Source organism: Bos indicus, chromosome 9 (assembly GCF_029378745.1).
Source record: "Bos indicus isolate NIAB-ARS_2022 breed Sahiwal x Tharparkar chromosome 9, NIAB-ARS_B.indTharparkar_mat_pri_1.0, whole genome shotgun sequence".
Classification (NCBI taxonomy): Eukaryota; Metazoa; Chordata; class Mammalia; order Artiodactyla; family Bovidae; genus Bos; species Bos indicus.
The window spans coordinates 36,326,668-36,346,432 of NC_091768.1; the positions used below are offsets into that span (position 1 = coordinate 36,326,668).

Genomic DNA, 19,765 nt, shown 5'->3' on the forward strand with positions numbered 1-19,765 from the left:
AATTAAAAGACGTTTACTCCTTGGAAGGAAAGTTATGACCAACCTAGACAGCATATTAAAAAAGAGATATTACTCTGCCAACAAAGGTCCGTCTAGTCAAGGCTATGGTTTTTCCTGTGATCATGTTTGGATGTGAGAGTTGGACTGTGAAGAAAGCTGAGCACTGAAGAATTGATGCTTTTGAACTGTGGTGTTGGAGAAGACTCTTGAGAGTCCCTTGGACTGCAAGGAGGTCCAACCAGTCCATCCTAAAGGAGATCAGTCCTGGGTGTTCATTGGAAGGGCTGATGCTTAGGCTGAAACTCCAGTACTTTGGCCACCTGATTTGAAGAGTTGACTCACTGGAAAAGACCCTGATGCTGGGAGGGATTGGGGGCAGGAGGAGAAGGGGACAACAGAGGATGAGATGGCTGAATGGTATCACCAACTCGATGGACATGAGTTTGAGTGAACTCCAGGTGTTGGTGATGAACAGGGAGGCCTGGCGTGCTGCGATTCATGGGGTCACAAAGAGTCGGACATGACTGAGCGACTGAAATGAACCGAACTGAACTGAAAGATTTAAGTACACATGGCACCCTGACACCCTACTCCATTACTGCATCACTCTTTCCATTGCCCACAAGAGCTGATGAAATTTGTCAGCCTCCTTTGCTAATGAAAGTGAAAGTTGCTCAATTGCATCCAACTCTGCAACCCCATGGACTTTGTCCCACTGGACTCTTCTCTCCATAGAATTCTCTAGGCAAGAATACTGGAGTGGGTTGCCATTCACTTCTCCAGGGGATCTTCCCAACTCAGGGATCAAACCCAGGTCTCCTGCATTGCAGGGGGAGTATTTGCCATCTGAGCCACCTGGGGAAGCCCTTTTGCTACTGCTTCTGTCTTGATTACCACCACTTGGACTCCATATACAATCTATTGCTTGCTTTCCCCTTCTCTCTGCCTCCTTTATTTCTTATCTTGTTAGATCCCTGTCATGTGTGAGCTTACTGTCTCCTACATGTAAAGACTGACCTTTTATATACATTACCGTCAAGTCAAAAGATGTTTTCCCTCCTGGTGGAAAATTAATCAATCACAGTTCATTTGCTATAACCTTCATGTCTTTGGCTATTCTTAATTCATTCAAAATGCTCAAATCTCACAAATTCTTTCTTACGAGGTACATGATTTTTTTCCTTTTGTATCTGACACCATTCTTGGTGCTTGGAACATTACACTGGAAAACTGAGGCTATGCTCTACTCTATAAAGCCCAGGTGCTGGAAGTCACTTTTCCATCATTCACATGACAATGTGTACATCCATAACCCTTCCAGGGAGTATCCAGTTTAGGTTCAATTCCCAAGTGGCTAGCTCTAATAGTTATCTTTTTCTACTACTTTTCAACATAGGTTTCTAAGAAGGAAAGACTGTCATCATTAGAGGGGTAACCTTGACTTTACTACAAGTGATTTTCTCAAATCATTTGCAAAAAAAAATTATTGAACCAATTCCTTGTGGTAACTGATGACAACTTAGGGTGGATTTTGATCCTGATATTAACAAGTCCTGATAGCTAGGGGCTCAATTTGCTAGAAGATCATTCTAAAAATGGATTGCTTTTGTTGATCACCACCCAGAGACCCAATTTATCAAATGGTATCCTGAAGGATATCATTCTGTCATCATTCCAAGAAGAGAGTTATCTGAAGGCAAATTCAATTAAATAGAGTTGTGGACAGAAGAAAAACAATAGAGAAATCACTTCTGGGAAGTAAGAATGAAACAAGGTTTTGTTGTGGTAGTGGAAGATTCAGAGTTTTATCTATGTTTATCTATTGAAGAAAAGCAAGAGGAGAGGGCGAGATGGAAAATATAAGCGTGAGAGGAGGTTATTCATGATATAAAACTGTGTTGCCCCATATGGTGGTCACATATGACTTTGAGCACTTTAAATGTCAGCCAGTTCAGTCGCTCAGTCGTGTCCAACTCTTTGCCACCCCATGAATCACAGCATGCCAGGCTTCCCTGTCTATCACCAACTCCTGGAGTTCATTCAAACTCACGTCCATCGGCTTGATGATGCCATCCAGCCATCACATCCTCTGTCGTCCACTTCTCCTCCTGTCCCCAATCCCTCCCAGCATCAGGGTTTCCAGTGAGTCAACTCTTCACGTCAGGTGGCCAGGTATTGGAGTTTCAGCTGCAGCATCAGTCCTTCCAATGAACACCCAGGACTGATCGCCTATAGGATGGACTGGTTGGATCTCCTTGCAGTCCAAGGGACTCTCAAGAGTCTTCTCCAACACCACAGTTCAAAAGCATCAATTCTTCAGTGCTCAGCTTTCTTCACAGTCCAACTCTCACATCCATATATGACCACTGGAAAAACCATAGCCTTGACTAGATGAACCTTTGTTGGCAAAGTAATATCTCTGCTTTTCAATATACTATCTAGGTTGGTTATAACTTTCCTTCCAAGGAGTAAGCATCTTTTAACTTCATGGACGCAGTCACCATCTGCAGTGATTTTGGAGACCCCCAAAAATAAAGTCTGACACTGTTTCCACTGTTTCCCCATCTATTTCCCATGAAGTGATGGGACCGGATGCCATGATCTTCGTTTTCTGAATGTTGAGCTTTAAGCCAACTTTTTCACTCTCCACTCTCACTTTCATCAAGAGGCTTTTTAGTTTCTCTTCACTTTCTGCCATAAGGGTGGTGTCATCTGCATATCTGAGGTTATTGATATTTCTCCTGGTAATCTTGAATCTACTTGTGCTTCTTCCAGCCCAACGTTTCTCATGATGGACTCTGCATATAAGTTAAATAAGCAGGGTGACAATACACAGCCTTGACATACTCCTCTTCCTATTTGGAACCAGTCTGTTGTTCCATGTCCAGCTCTAACTGTTGCTTCCTGACCTGCATATAGGTTTCTCAAGAGGCAGGTCAGGTGGTCTGGTATTCCCATCTCTTTCAGTATTTTCTACAGTTTATTGTGATCCACACAGTCAAAGGCTTTGGCATAGTCAATAAAGCAGAAACAGATGTTTTTCTGGAACTCTTTTGCCTTTCCCTTGATCCAGCAGATGTTGGCAATTTGATCTCTGGTTCCTCTCCCTTTTCTAAAACCAGCTTGAACATCTGGAGTTCATGGTTCACGTACTGCTGAAGCCTGGCTTGGAGAATTTTGAGCATTACTTTACTAGCATGTGAGATCCACTGGAGAAGGGAATGGCAAACCACTTTAGTATTCTTGCTTTGAGAACCCCATGGACAGCATGAAAAGGCAAAATGATAAGATACTGAAAGAGGAACTCCCCAGGTCAGTAGGTGCCCAATATGCTACTGGAGATCAGTGGAGAAATAACTCCAGAAAGAATGAAGGGATGGAGCCAAAGCAAAAACAATACCCAGTTGTGGATGTGACTAGTGATAGAAGCAAGGTCCGATACTGTAAAGAGCAATACTGCATAGGAACCTGGAATGTCAGGTCCATGAATCAAGGCAAATTGGAAGTGTTCAAACAGGAGATGACAAGAGTGAACATTGACATTCTAGGAGTCAGTGAACTAAAATGGACCAGAATGGGTGAATTTAACTCACATGACCATTATATCTACTACTGTGGGCAGGAATCCCTTAGAAGAAATGGAGTAGCCATAATGGTCAACAAAAGAGTCTGAAATGTAGTACTTGGATGCAACCTCAAAAACGACAGAATGATCTCTGTTCATTTCCAAGGCAAACCATTCAATATGACAGTAATCCAAGCCTATGCCCCAACCAGTAACACTGAAGAAGATGAAGTTGAATGATTCTATGAAGACCTACAAGACCGTCTAGAACTAATACCCAAAAAAGATGTCCTTTTCATTATAGGGGACTGGAATGCAAAAGTAGGAAGTCAAGAAACACCTGGAGTAACAGGCAAATTTGGCCTTGGAGTATGGAATGAAGCAGGGCAAAGGCTAACAGACTTTTGCCAAGAGAACACACTGGTCATAACAAACACCCTCTTCCAACAACACAAGAGAAGACTCTACACATGGACAGCAACAGGTGGTCAACACCGAAATCAGATTGATTATATTCTTTGCAGCCAAAGATGCAGAAGCTCTATACAGTCAGCAAAAACAAGACCGGGAGCTGACTGTGGCTCAGACCATGAACTCCTTATTGCCAAATTCAGACTTAAATTGAAGAAAGTAGGGAAATCCACTAGACCATTCAGGTATGACCTAAATCAAATCCCTTATGATTATACAGTGGAAGTGAGAAATAGATTTTGGGGACTAGATCTGATAGACAGAGTGCCTGATGAACTATGGACGGAGGTTCGTGACATTGTACAGGAGACAGGGATCCAAACCATCCCCATGGAAAAGAAATGCAAAAAAGCAAAATGGCTGTCTGAGGAGGTCTTACAAATAGCTGTGAAAAGCAAAGAAGCGAAAAACAAAGGAGAAAAGGAAAGATATAAGCATCTGAATGCAAAGTTCCAAAGAATAGCAAGGAAAGATAAGAAAGCCTTTCTCAGCGATCAATGCAAAGAAATAGAGGCAAACAACAGAATGGGAAAGACTAGAGATCTCTTCAGGAAAATTAGACATACCAAGGGAACATTTCATGCAAATATGGGCTCAATAAAGGACAGAAATGGTATGGACCTAACAGAAGCAGAAGATATTAAGAAGAGGTGGCAAGAATACACAGAAGAACTGTACAAAAAAGATCTTCACGACCCAGATAATCACGATGGTGTGATCACTGACCTAGAGCCAGACATCCTGGAATGTGAAGTCAAGTGGGCCTTAGAAAGCATCACTACAAACAAAGCTAGTGGAGGTGATGGAATTCCAGTTGAGCTATTTCAAATCCTGGAAGATGATGCTGTGAAAGTGCTGCACTCAATATGCCAGCAAATTGGGAAAACTCAGCAGTGGCCATAGGACTGGAAAAGGTCAGTTTTCATTCTAACCCCAAAGAAAGGCAATGCCATAGAATGCTCAAACTACCGCACTTTAAATGTGGTTAATCTAAATTGAGATGTGCTATCCCTGGGGTCTTAGATGGTAAAGGATCTGCCTGCAATGAGGGAGACACAGGTTTGATCTCTGGGTCGGGAAGATCCCCTGGAGAAGAGCATGATAACCCACTCCAGTATTCTTAATTGGAGAATTCCATGAATAAGAGGAACCTGACTGACTACAGTTCATGGGGTTGCAAAGAGTCAGACACAAATGAGGGACTAATAAGCACATAAGTGAAAACATACATGGGATTTTTAAGATTTGATGTGAAGCATAAGCATTAACATTTTACATGTTAATAAACATAACCATTAATATTTTCTATACTGATTACATTGAAAAGATAATATTTTGGACACAATTATTTAAATATGTATTAAAATTAATTTCACCTGTTCCTTTTTACATTTTAAAATGGCTACTAGAAAATGTAATACTATATATGTGCTTGCATTTGTGGCTCCCATTATATCAGTTTTCGGCAACTTTGGTATAAGGTCTAGGATTGGGATCAACCACATGAACAGAAAACTCCAAAATAACACAGGAGTATTCAAGATGGTGTGAAAGCTCTAACCAGTATAACCTGATTCCAGTCCACAAGAAGGAGAAAGAGACCCTTTAAAGATACAAAGAAAACAATTTTATTGTTACCAAAGGGGAAGGCAGAGGGCTGGGGGAGGAGATAAATTGGGAGTTTGGGGTTAACAGATACACTCTACTATATATAAAAGAGAAAAAATAATGACCTACTGTATAGCACAGGAAACTATATTTAATACCTGAAAGTAACCTATAATGGAAAAAAATCTGAAAAGCACTTTTCAGATAATATATAACATATGTAATATTACATTACATATATCATATATACATATATATAACTGAATTACTTTGCTGTATACCAGAAACCAACACAACTTTGTATATCAACTATACTTCAATAAAGATACATTCCATGTGCCAACTTCTGAAAACATCTTCTACCATATTCTTTGATAAGTGAGAACCCACATTGGTCAAGATATAGGCACCTCTGTAAAAATTTTGGGGGAAAATTAACCACTGTGATCAAGTAACATTTTCGTCACACTGCTACCCATATAGACGAGAGACGTTGGACAAGGCAGTCTCTATTTTTAACAGTCACGTGTTCAACTGAAAATCAGGAGTTATTTTTAGGATGACCATTCGTCCCAGTTCGTCCGGAAGTCTGTTTCGTATGTATTGTCCTGGCATGATTATTAATAGCTCCTCCTTTCTTTTTCTCAGGTGTCCTAGTTCAAGTGATAAATAATATGGCTACTTTTGTTATATGACCAAAAAAAAAAAAGAGAGAGAGAGAGAGAAAAAGATGATGGCATAGACAATTTAATCTCTGCCAGAGAAATCCTTGGCAGGTGGATGCCTCCTCCAACCCACCTCACCAATATTCTGAAACCATGTTTTGGAGGTTACTTGTGACTTCAATATTGACAAGTTAAAGGACTTTTCTTAAATATTCTCTTTTTATTGATTCACTTAACAGATATTTAGTGTGCCTCTATTTACCAAGCACTGTGCATTTGGAACACATGGGGGTAATATAGAATCCAGGGCTATTAATTTCACTACTATTAAACTCATCTCTTGAAACAGTGAAATAATAAGCATCTGAACTGTCAGAATAATCTGAATTCTGGACTACTGTTTCTCCCCTGGACATTTCTCTAAGTCTCTTTCTGTCTTTTTTTTTTGGATCTATTTTTGGATCTAAATAATTCTAGTCCATTGTTTCCCAAAATGTCTTTAATATATCATTCGTTTTTCAAGAAAATTCCATAGTTAAATGATATTTGGAAGAGCAGTCTAATCAGAGTGTCATAATACAAATTAGCATATTAAAAACTCTGAGAACTACTACAATAGAAATTCTTATTTAACTTTTCTAATCTGAGCTGGTATTAACCTATTGAGAGCTAATGCAATACCCCTTCTGAACTGTTCTTTTAGCCCCAGAAGTATGAGGCTATTATAAGAGAATCTGTCCATAGTTTCCCCTTCTACATTCAGCCCCCTGAAGCTCACATTTTTTCTCTACTTTTACCTCTACACAGATGAAATCTAAGCAACCTTCTCTAGCCTGTGCCTCATTCCCCAGACTAAATGGGTATCTCTACTTGAGAGTAAACATCATAATCTCAAACCTAACAATCTAAAATTAACTTTGGTTTTTGTCCAAAGTCAAGCTGCAAACCCCCCACCCCATCCCACCCCCCTAACATATATGTCAATCTTTTGAGTCATACTATCTGTGGTAGACATTTTGTTTCTTGAACTGGTTGTTTTGGGGTTCTTTGGTTGTGTTTCATTTTGGTCTGGTTTTGACAAGGGTAGGGTGAGGAGTTTGGAGGCAGGCTGAGCAGCCTTTCATCTGCATTCCTGCTTTTGAAAAAAGTTCCTTTGTGTGCAGTGCTGGTGAGAAGTTGTGCATAGCCAGTGGCTCCTGGTAGCCTAGGCTGGAGCATGTGGTCTGGGCTCAGCTAGTCAGCCTCCCACTGGGGACTTTGAACTTGAGTTTTTGGGACAGAGAAGCAGGAATGGTTGTATAATTCATTCATGGTGTGGCGGGGGTGATATTAGCAGTGTTTCATGACAATAGTGGTCTTGCCCTGGTTACCTGAGAAGATTCTGATGCATTCTATAGTTTGAGAACCCCTGTATCTGGTCTTTCTCATACATCTATTCTATCAGGAAGATTTACTAATTATCCCACCCAAGACTAACTCTTCCTTTTCTGGAATCTTATAAACCTTCATATCTGTATCAGTCATGCTGAAACTATGTTATTTTGCCATTATTTAAGTAGGTATCTTATCTCTGTAATTAGTTTTTAAGCTTCTAGAAGGCAGACTATAAGTCACCATGATTTACATAGAGTAATTAATAAATCGGAGAAGGCAATGGCACCCCACTCCAGTACTCTTGCCTGGAAAATCCCATGGACGGAGGAGCCTGGGAGGCTGCAGTCAGACACAACTGAGCGACTTCACTTTCACTTTTCATTTTCATGCATTGGAGGACATGGCAACCCACTCCAGTGTTCTTGCCTGGAGAATCCCAGGGATGGGGGAGCCTGGTGGGCTGCCGTTTATGGGGTCACACAGAGTCAGACACGATTGAAGTGACTTAGCAGCAGCAGCAGCAGCAGCAGAAACTAATAAATAAATTAATATTTGCCAGCAACAAATTAATTGCACTTGATATATAAACTTCTCCATTTTCTACAAAATAAAATTTAAATTAGTTCAAATTATACAAGAGTTTCTAAAATAGTAGTTCTCAATTGTGCAATATATTAAAATCACCTGCTAGAGAGCTATAACAAATATTTATCCTCAGCTCACAACTTCAGAGATCCCTTTAATTAATTTGGGGTACAGCAATATTTGGGGTACAGAATTTTTAAAAAAATCTTAAATGGCTCTATATTGCAGGTGAAATTGTAAAACATTATTGTGATATTCAAAGTGTAATCCAAGAACCATGGCAGCAGTTTACCTGGCAGTTTCTAAAGTGTATTTTAACAAGATTCCCCAGTGATTCATATATACATTAAAGTATGAGAAGCACTTAGTCTACAGCAGTGATGGCCAGTAGAAGTAAAGTGCAAGCTACCTATGTAATTTAAAATCTTCTAGAAGCTCTATTTAAAAAGTGTTTTAAATGGTAAAAGTAATTTAATAACATAATTTATGTAACCCTGTGTATCTAAAAGGTTATCATTTCAACAATTAATGTAAAATTATTAATAAAATATTTAAAAGCTTTTTTTGTTGTTGTTGGCACTGAGACTTTGAAATTCAGTATGTATTTTATACTCACAGACCCACCACATTTCAACAGCTTCATGGCCACATGCACTTTGCTTTCATTGTCCAGTTGCTCAGTCATGCCTGAGTCTTTGCAAGGCCATGACTGGCAACATGCCAGGTTACCCTGTCCTTCACTATCTCCCGGAGTGTGCTCAAACTCATGTCCTTCGAGTCGGTGATGCCATCCAACCATCTCATCCTCTGTCACCCCCTTCACCTCAGTCTTTCCCAGTATCAAGTTCTTTTCCAATGCACTTGGCCACCACATTGAACAAAGCAGATCTAGAGCTAATTAACCTTTCCCTCTTTAACATTAGCTATAACTTTCCTTACAAAATATTTTTGGTATAGTCAAAGGACCTTTTTATCAGCCAGTCAACTCGCCAGTCACTTTCTGGTCTTTGCATTGTTACGCCCACTGCTCCTTGCAGTCTGGAGAGCCCCTCCACTTCTACTCTCTCATGGTCTATGTTCCATTTTTTTAAAAGTTGGTCCAGGTCTACAGCTGTGTGGCAAACCCATCCTAAAATGGTCCCAGATTACAGTGGTTAGTTCCTGCTCTAGATTTCATAGGTTAAGAGTTTATATTCTTATTTGTTAAGGAAGATGATAAATGATGATGGTACAAAGCTAAACATGGAATGCAATTAGATTAGAAAACATGCTGCCTTTCTTAATAAGAATAAAATATAGGCCTCTAAAGATTGATACTGAAAATAGTTTCTCCGGTAGGAAATAACAACCTTCCTAGGAATGTTAAATCAATCCACATAATTCCTCTTCTCCTAGGATGCTTTCATGATTATCCTTGACTACTGTCTCCCATCCCATACTACAGGAACTAAATGATGCTTTACCTTAAGTATTAAGTCAAGTGGAAGCAACAACTCTTCTGTTGATTGCTCCAAAACTTAACTGAAACAAAAATGGAATATTCAAAAGACTTTATTAGTAGCCTCAAGGTAGTAAAAGCAAAAATATAAGAATGCAGTGAATTCTGACAGTCTCACTTGTAAGATTTGGCCTGTGTTCTGTATGAGTGAGATTACTCCATTCACATGGGGCAATGATGGGGGATCAGGAGAGATCTTGCCAGTTTCCTCCTTTCCTTGCACATCTTCTCTTTCCAGCTGCTGCTGCTGCTGCTAAGTCACTTGAGTCGTGTCCGACTCTGTACGACCCCATAGACAGCAGCCCACCAGGCTCCTCCGTCCCTGATTCTCCAGGCAAGAGCACTGGAGTGGGTTGCCATGTCCTTCTCCAGGGCATGAAAGTGAAAGGTGAAAGTGAAGTCGCTCAGTCATGTCCGACTCTTTGCGACCCCATGGACTGTAGCCCACCAGGCTCCTCCGTCCATGGGATTTCCCATGCAAGAGTACTGGAGTGGATCGCTATTGCCTTCTCCCCTTCTTTCTCCAGATGGTGACATATTTAGCCTACAGATCTAGCACTCTGTAGACATCTTACTCCTGTTGGTCTAGAGTTGCACTGTACAATACAATCACCATTAGCTACTTGTGGCTACTGAATATTTGAGATGTAAATAGTCCAAATTGAGATGAGCTGTATGCTTACAATGGGGGCTTCCCTGGTGGCACAGTAGTAAAGAATCTGCCTGCCAATGCAGGAGATGCAGGTTCAATCCCTGAGTTGGGAAGATCCCCTGAAGAAGGGAATGGCAACCCACTCCAGTGTTCTTGCATGGAAAATTCCATGGACGGAGGAGTCTGACAGGCTACAGTCTATGGGGTCTCAAAGAGTCAGAAATGACTGATCACGCATCTGATTGACTGGAAGTGTGCAATACACACCAGATTTTAAGACTCAGTACATGTATGAGCTACTATAAAAATTATAATAAATTTAAAGACTTAAAACATCCATTTATTATCACACAGTGCTATAGTCCAGAAGTCCTGGTACAGATGTCTCACCTGCGCCCTCCGCTTAGTCTCCTAAGGACAAAATCAAGGTGTCAGTAGCACTGAATTCTTCTCTAGAGGTTCTGCAGATGACTGCTTCCGAGATCACTCAGGTTGTTGGCTAAATTCAGTTTTTTTGTGGTTACTGGGTAAGGGTTTTGTTTCCTTTCTGGCTGTCAGCTAGTAGCTCACTGAGCTCCTAAAGGTCACCTTCACTCCTTTTCCCACCGACCCTGGCTTTGAATCTCTCTGAATTCTCTTTGTACCACAACTCTTCCGCTCAGCCCCTGAGCAAATGCTCTGCTTTTAAGAACTCATGTGATTAGGTTGAGCCCACTTAAGACAATCTAGGATAATCTCTCCATTTTATGGTGTGTACATTTAATTACATCTGCCAAGTCCATTTTACCAGGTAATGGAACATATTTACAGGTTCCAAGAATCAGGGTGTGGGAGCAATTCTTCCCATCACAGTGTAAAAAATAATGTAAAATGTAAAATATTTCACTAATAATTATATATTGATCATATGTCAAAATTATAATATCAGATATATTAGGTTAAACAAAATATATTATTAAATTTTACTTGGTTTGTTCTACTTTTTAAATGAACTATAGAATATTTATTTATTTATTTTTATTATTATTTTTTTTATTTTACAATATTGTATTGGTTTTGCCATACATCAACATGCATCTGCCACGGGTGTACATGTGTTCCCCATCCTGAACGCCCCTCCTACCTCCTTCACCATACCATCCCTCTGGGTCATCCCAGTGCACCAGCCCCAAGCTTCCTGTATCCTGCATTGAACCTGGACTGGCGATTCGTTTCTTATATGATATTATACATGTTTTAATGCCATTCTCCCAAATCATTCCCCTTCCCTCTCCCACAGAGTCCAAAAGACTGTTCTATACATCTGTGTCTCTTTTGCTGTCTCACATACAGGGTTGTCGTTACCATCTTTCTAAATTCCATATATATGCCTTAGTATACTGTATTGCGGAGAAGGCAATGGCATCCCACTCCAGTACTCCTGCCTAGAAAATCCCATGGATGGAGGAGCCTGAAAGGCTGCAGTCCATGGGGTTACTGAGGGTCGGACACAACTGAGCAACTTCACTTTCACTTTTCACTTTCATGCATTGGAGAAGGAAATGGCAACCCACTCCAGTGTTCTTGCCTGGAGAATCCCAGGGACGGGGGAGCCTGGTGGGCTGCTGTCTATGGGGTTACACAGAGTCGGACATGACTGAAGTGACTTAGCAGCAGCAGCAGCAGCATACTGTATTGGTGTTTTTCTTTCTGGCTTACTTCACTCTGTATAATAGGCTCCAGTTTCATCCACCTCATTAGAACTGATTCAAATGTATTCTTTTTAATGGCTGAGTAATACTCCATTGTGGATATGTACCACAGCTTTAAAAATTGTACATGTAGCTCACATTTATGCTTTGCATGATACTTCTATTAGTCAGCACTGGCCTGGACCTAGAGAGGGTTAAATCCTCATTGTTTCTGACATCAGATCTGTGGACCCATTTCTTGCATAAGATATAGTTCCCTTATAATCAGGTGTGGCCTTATACTTTTAGGCCTCTGACTGCTAAACATTTCCTAACAGAAAGCCAGAATTTTTATACAAGAGACATTCAAATACAATGATGTAGCATGGAGATGTGGGCTCAGGGGCTCATTTCTACAAAGAGGAAGGATTCCTATTGAACCAGACCTATACCTGATATAACATATACCTTATTTAACTTATATGCAGAGTACAACATGAGAAATGCCAGGCTGGATGAAGAAAAAGCTGGAATCAAGATTGCTGGGAGAAATATCAATAACCTCAGATATGCAACTGACACCACCTTTATGGCAGAAAGTAAAGAGGAACTAAAGAGTCTCTTGATGAAGGTGAAAAAGGAAAGTGAAAAAGCTGGCTTAAAACTCAACATTCAAAAAATGAAAATCATGGCATCTGGTCCCATCATTTCATGATAAACAGATGGGGAAACAATGGAAACAGTGAGAGGCTTTATTTTCTCGGGCTCTAAAATCACTGCAAAAAATTGATGCTTTTGAACTGTGGCGTTGGAGAAGACTCTTGAGAGTCTCTTGGACTGCAAGGAGATCAAATCAGTTAATTCTAAAGGAAATCAGTCCTAAATATTCATTGGAAGGACTGATGCTAAAGCTGAAGCTCCAATATTTTGGCCACCTGATGCGAAGAGCCTTGGCCAATACTTTGGCCACTTAATGTGAAGACCCATTATAAAAGACCCTGATATTGGGAAAGATAGAAGGCAGGAGGAGAAGGGGAAGACAGAGAACGAGATGATTAGATGGCATCATTGACTCAATGGACATGAGTTTGAGCAAGTCCTGGAAGATGGTGAAGGACAAGGAAGCCTGGACTGCTGCAGGCCATGGGGTCACAAAGAGTTGGATACGACTGAGTGACTATACAACAACAAAAGATAAGACTGTACTGATGCAACAGACATGAACTTGGGCAAACTTTGGGAGATGGTGAGCAACATCTCCCTCCATGGTGTGCTGCAGTCCATGGAGTCACAAAGAGTTGGACATGACTGGGTGACTGAACAACAAATACCTGATAATCCTAGTTACTACTGAATTCAGCCTATGAGAGCAGAGGCTTCTTTTATTCATCTTTTGGTTTTCAGTGATTGGCACAAAGAGTTCCTTTTTAAAAAAATATTTACGTAATCAACTGAATCTAAATGTCAGGGATTGGCTAATTTAAAAAATAAAAGATATAGTTGGAAAACAAATCAAATATCCCCTAATAATGACAAACGTGTATACATTTCTGAGAAGATGGCCTCCATTTGAAACTGTAAGCTGAACAATATTTAATGGTTGCATCTTTATGAGACAAGAGAGTGTGATGATGCTCAGAAAAAAAAAAAAAAAATTCTTCACCAAATGAACACTCTAATTAACCAAATGTTTTCATTACTGTGCACTTTATTTGGCTTTGGTGACTAAACCAAACCAATGAATCTGCAACCATTTTCGAAACTGCATTTTAAAAAGATTTGTTGGCTGTACCTCTTTATCCGGTGCTTAGTTTTATTCATTTAATTTCACACAGGACTAACATGTTTCTTCTATTATTGGGGGAGCTGAACAGCATCACACAGAGAAGGTTATATACCCTGATCTAATCCTCCAACCAGAGGCTAGGTAGAATCTTTTTTTCCAGAGCATTCCTTCATAGTTTCTGGCGTTGTACCTGCTCCCAGCCCCAGGTATGATCTTGCACAAGCTAGGCAAAATCACTGTGACAGTCTCTTAGTCTGTCAGCTACAGAGCTGAGAGTTCTCTGAGGAGAAGTTAGGATTGCTGAGAAAGCACAGGCTGCTCATTGTTCCTTTTCTGCCAGACACAAACATGAAGCAAGACAGAATTCTGAGAAACTAGATTCATCTCACCCCATCGTCCTCCACAGCAATCTTCCTGGCACAAAAGAAAGAATGAATACCAATAAAAAGATAATTTAAATAAACATTTTAAATAAAGTTGACTAATTGAAAAGACTGATAGATGGAGCAATGCATTCTTCAAAATCTATTGTCATGCCTTTGTAGACTTTATTGCTTATCAGCATTTTTCCCCTCAAGAAAAACAGAACAGCAACATTTGTTCGGAAAAAAGCAAACTGTGTTTCTTCCTTTCTTATTACTTTTATTGTTTGAGGTTTCTTTTAAACTATAATGTGCCATTGTGATTTTGAGATGGGGGAAAAACAATCGCTTGTCTTTCAAACATAAGAATGTGATTGTATGCTATTGTTGCCAACAATGAGCTAAAGAGGTTAATGGATCACATATCTGGCAAACAGCCATCTTTCCTCCTGCTCCATAGATTAAACAATATACATTTTGCTGTTGCTGCTGAGCTTATGATTTTGTCTGAGTAGTTGGTAAATAAGTTTACTTAGGTTTAAGTTATCTCTTTCTGGAATTCAACAGCTTTGTCCTTCAAGGTGTATTATCCTGAAATTGAAAAAGTGCAGTTTGAGATCTGAGTTCACCACCTCGGGAAGTGGAGAGAGTGGGTGTGGGGAAGGTGGTGCGGTGGCAGTTGCAATGAGAATCTAGAAATATTGTGCCTTGTGAATTGCATCCAATCTTTCATTTTCAGATTGCCTAAATTAACTAAGTGAAATTACCATAATAAAAAAGAATGGATTCTGGAGGAAGCACCACAATTCTTTCTAGTGTTGTTGCTAGTGATCATTCTAACAGACCTCTAATTAAATGGACTAGCTCTCTCCAGGATCGCAGGTTGACTCGATTCTGCATTCTGTGACTCTTACTTGAAAATAGACCAGCCCTCCTAAGCAATAACGCTGCGATTCCCGGCCTAAGAGACTTTACCTTGTACTACGTTTGTAGTATGGAATTAGTAAGAGACCTACTACCTCGAGAGGAAAAAAAAAATTTTTTTTTGTTTGCTTTTTAATAAAATTCCACAGGGGAAAACTTTGTCCATGAGAAAGATACTAGTTTTCTGGGAAATTTTGGTTGGGTGGGGCTAGATGATGAGGGAGGGGACTGAGTTAGAAAAGAAACAACACATCAGTCTCAGCTGAGATGGGATTTTTTTCAACCAGGTAGAGAGCACAGTAAACAGCAGGTAGACTCCCGTGCTCACTGCTTTGCTGGGAGCAAGGGATAGGAGGGACGCTGTCTGAACTGGGAAGGCTAGTGTGCCTCTCGGTTCGGGATTTGGCACCGGGAAAAAGGCAGAGCCCTGCTCTCCGCTTCCCAGCTAGGCGGTGATCGCCCCCTGTGACTCGGGAGGCACACAGCAGTCTGAGATCCGCCGCCGCCGCAGCCGCCCGACCCCTCACAGCCCCCAGCTCTCCCGCCTGGCCTGCGGGGAGCCACACTCGAGCTCCCCTGGACAGCTGTGTGCCCAAGCTCCAGGTCTAGGCCCCTCTAACCCCGGAGATACCGGTCTCAGCTCCTCAGAGACTTCTGTGACCCCGGGTTGTGCCACCCTGATCACTTTCGTGGGCTCCCCAAGCTGTGACTGCAGTTGGCCTGGAAGCCCTGAGCGCCCACTCTGCCTCCCCAGCGCGCTCCTAGCCCAGGGCTCTAGCGCCTCGGCGGGACACGCTGTGGCTCAGCTACAGGACTGGGGCCTCGGGGTAAATCCTCTCCTCCCCCTTCTCCGCGTACTGCCCTGCCCTCTCCCTGCAGCAGGCGGCTCCCGTGCTTGAGCCCTGCTCTCGGCAGAAGACACCTGCGCTTCCTTCCCCACCCTTCTCCTCCGCCCTTTTCGTTGCGGTTTCTCCCCGGCCTTGGGGAGCTCGGGAGCGGCAGCTGAAGGAGGAGCAGGGGAGGAGGGAGAAGGCGAGGAGGAGTAAGGGCGGGGTGGGTGGGGAGACAGCCGAGAGGGTGTGGACTGGCAGCCACTCTGCAGCTGGTCGCCGGGGACCCGATCCCTCCCGCGTGCCCGAGTGATGGAGGGGAAGACATTCGCTTAGACACACACACACGCGCGCACACAGCTGGGCACGTCTGCCGGAGGCAGCCGCCGGGGGCCGGGCGGCGGCCTGACAGCAGCAGCCGCGGGGAGCCGGGCGCCCACACAGCTTGGCCCCGGCGGCTCCAAGACCCAGGAAGGGAAGATCCCAGCCGCACTGACTGTTGCTCTTTTAGGCAGATCGGGAGGAAGCAGGCTGCCCGAGGACCTGTCACCGCGGACGCAGGAGGCTCTCCGCTCGGCGCTCAGAGTCCAGGGCCGCGCCGGTGCCGGCGTGGGGAGAGGAGGATGCTCACCTCCGCCCGCAGAGCGTCTGCGGGCCCTGACACTGCGCGGACTCCGGCTCCCGCGGCAGCCCCTGTTGTGCCCGCGCCGCGGGAGCGCGCCCTGTCGTACCTGCCTCCAGCCTCTCCGGCAAGTGCAGGAAACGCGCCCTAAACTCCACTACTTCTCGCCCGCCTCCTCCCCTTCTCGGCTCCCCGCCCCGGACCTCGCAGCCGCCGGCGTGTAGGACCCGCCCGCCTCTTACTCTCACGCGCGCACGCACTGCCCCGCTCGCTCGCTCCCATTCAAGCAGACTGGCTCTCCGTGCAGCCAAAGCCCAGGGCATCCGAAACTACTGGACCAACTGCCACCGCGACTGCAGGAGGCACCCGTGGCCCGGCGCGACTCGTCGCTGGTCCCCGCACCCTGGACTCTCGCTCGCGCCGCAGCCGCCGGAGACCTCGGTGAGCAGGGCTTGCTGCCCGCCTCGCGCCAGGGAGGGGCTCGAGCCCCCTGGGGGCTGATGGTTCGTAGATTAGTGGGGAAATGGGAAGGGAGGAGGTCTCCAAGGGGTGACCTGCTGTGATGCCAGCCAAAGCGCTTTGTGGGGCGCGGTTCTCTTGGGCACTGCCTGGGGGAGACTTTTGAGACGTTCTCTGGGGCTTGGGGTTAAACTAGTGCCAGACGGAAAACGGCAGGGATGATTCTCGGGGTAAATTGAGACTCACTGGTGTCAGTCTGTCTGTCTCCTTGAGCTGGGCGCAGCGCTCTGGGTTCTCTTTGAGGGAGGGAGGACACGCGTTAACTGCGTTCAGCAGAGTTTGGGGGCCCGCACACAGTCACTTCCTAGAGTGGCTGTGGGGCTGTCGCTTGGAGCGCGAGACGGCTCTGGGCGAGTTCGGGGCCTCCAGGCGGGAGGAGAGGGCAAGCAGCGGGCAGGCAAAAGCTCTGCGAACTTGCGGGTGGGGTGCATTCTCCGCCCCGCAGGCCCCCCACCCCTCAAAGTACCAGTCCCCGCCCCAGGGCAGCCCCAGTTCACGCAGCCCTTCCCACCCACCCCCGACACACACACGCCCGCGCACACACACATTCAGGAGGTGGATTCAATGGAGTGGGTGGTCATACCGTTGTTACTGAAAAGTGCGCGAGGTCGCTGTGGCTACTGACTGGAGCGCAGAGACTTCCGCTTCTGGCACTTGGGCGACCGCCTGCATTTAGGGAAGCGAGGAAGGAGCGCCCAGCCCCCTGCGCATGCCTCTACCTGAAGGTTCCAGGTGCAGAGCAAACAAACCCCTGTCGCAACTCCGGAATCACTTCGCCTTGGTGGACCCCGCTCTCTGGCTTCCCTCTTTGAGTGCTTATGGGTGCCCACCCAAGGGAGCTGCCGCTCAGATCCCGGTCTCCCTAGTACTAACCTGGTGGGTCGGACTCTCTTTCTCTCTCCTTCCCTTCCTCTCCCTCTCCGCATACCAGCTTCTTCATGGAAAACATTGATCCCGTAAGGAGAGGTTTAATATTTGCAAAGTGCTTTATATCATATTACTTTGTGGATACATTTAATTGCACTGTAACTCTTCTCTGATTTATGTAAACTTAGTTGGATAAATAGCGAGCAGGGTCGGGTTGGGGGTGGGAGCAAGAGTGGGTGGGCGTTCTTTCTCTAAAGGTGCTCTTATCTAAACTGATTTGCTAGAAGTAATTTAAAGCTGGTGCTTCTGAAAGCTTTTTTTGCTCAGTAGTTTTGACATATTTCAGGGCTTTAGACAAATGTTTCCACAGTACAATTTATTTCAAGTATATTCAGCTTCTATTCCAAGAAAAAGTTGAAAATAATGAAAGGGATTACAAAATTGGATATCAAAACTATTTGAATGTTTTTATTGGCATCAATTATGTTGTAGCAGATTTTGTTTAAGTTGCCATAGTGGTTCTTCCTGGTGAAGCTTTTAAAAGGAGAAATGAAAGCAATGCTACGTACCTCCAAGTGACTGAGCAGCAGGGTAGGCTTCTTTAGGAATATGGAGTCATTCACTAGTGAACTGATGAAGACAGAGGAAAACATTATAAGAAACATAATGATGGGAAAGAAACTGTGGCTTAAAACCAACTGCTTCACCTGCAGAGGGTCTTAACAGTCAACAACAACAACAACAAACTTCTCTGGCCCCTTCTAGATTACTCTGAGTTATTTAAAAATACTCTTTCCTGGATTAATAACATATTTAGAAACATCATCAATAATGTAATGTTTTCAAATAGTTGCCTAAAGTAGATTATATGGGAAATTACCAGCATACTCTTCAGAGTTTTGCAAAAGTGCTAGGATCATGGTTTCTAGGTTAAGCCAGACGTCATGCTTACATTTTAATGTGGAAATTACTCCCTTTGACTTCTTTATGAGAAGGTGCTGCCCACAGAGAGTTGACTATGCTTGCATTATTGTTCGTACCATTTTGCAGGCATACACAGATGTTTTTGAATGAATAATCTTCTTACTCACTGAATTTTCACTCATTCAAAAAGTATTTACTGAGCGCAGGAGTACACACAAAGCTGAGCTGAGTGTTATTTTAAATAACACGGAAGAGTTTTCAATGGAAGCAGGGTGCTTACTCCTACACTGTGTAAAAAGAACAGCAGAACAGTGACTTACTTAAGGAAGCAGCATTTTGCCCAAAGTAGGTGGTCAATCATGAGTTGTTGACTCAAAAATCATATAAGCTGTTCACTAGCCAGCTTTGTTTTCACCGTAAATCTCAACATTATTCTTAACACACTGTGTCATTTAGCTATGACTCAACTTCAGAGAATTGATGTTGACTTTAATCCTGTCACTCTTTGTCTGAATACTTTGGAGAAATAGAACTATCTGTGCACTGCTCTAGCTTTCCCTGTGTGATTTCTGTGGAGCAGTGCTGGATCTGCATATGTCATTAGTATTCATTTATGAGTAAATGCAAATGTTCCTGTTGTATTGAGAAAGCAAACCTGAATTCATAGGATGCAACAAATTTTATGCTCCTTTTCTCATCCTTTTATTTTTATAATCTCAGAAACAATAACATCTCTTATATGTTCAATTATATGTACAAGAGCAGATAAGAAAAATGGTTATTCAGGGTCCATTAGAAAGAGGGAAATGTGTTATGGAAATTTTAGTTGAGAAGAATTCTCTG

At 43.1% G+C, this 19,765-nt stretch overlaps 1 long non-coding RNA gene across 2 annotated transcripts in view; it reads right to left on the reverse strand.

Annotated features, from left to right (window-relative positions):
* The window catches only part of LOC139184904 (uncharacterized), a 168,350-nt gene extending 150,547 nt beyond the window's left edge, over positions 1–17,803 (reverse strand). For both annotated transcript variants that reach the window (XR_011568425.1, XR_011568426.1), the window contains exon 1: positions 17,715–17,803. This is a non-coding gene — a long non-coding RNA (uncharacterized lncRNA). The remainder of the gene's footprint in view (positions 1–17,714) is intronic.
* Positions 17,804–19,765: the final 1,962 nt, after the last annotated feature.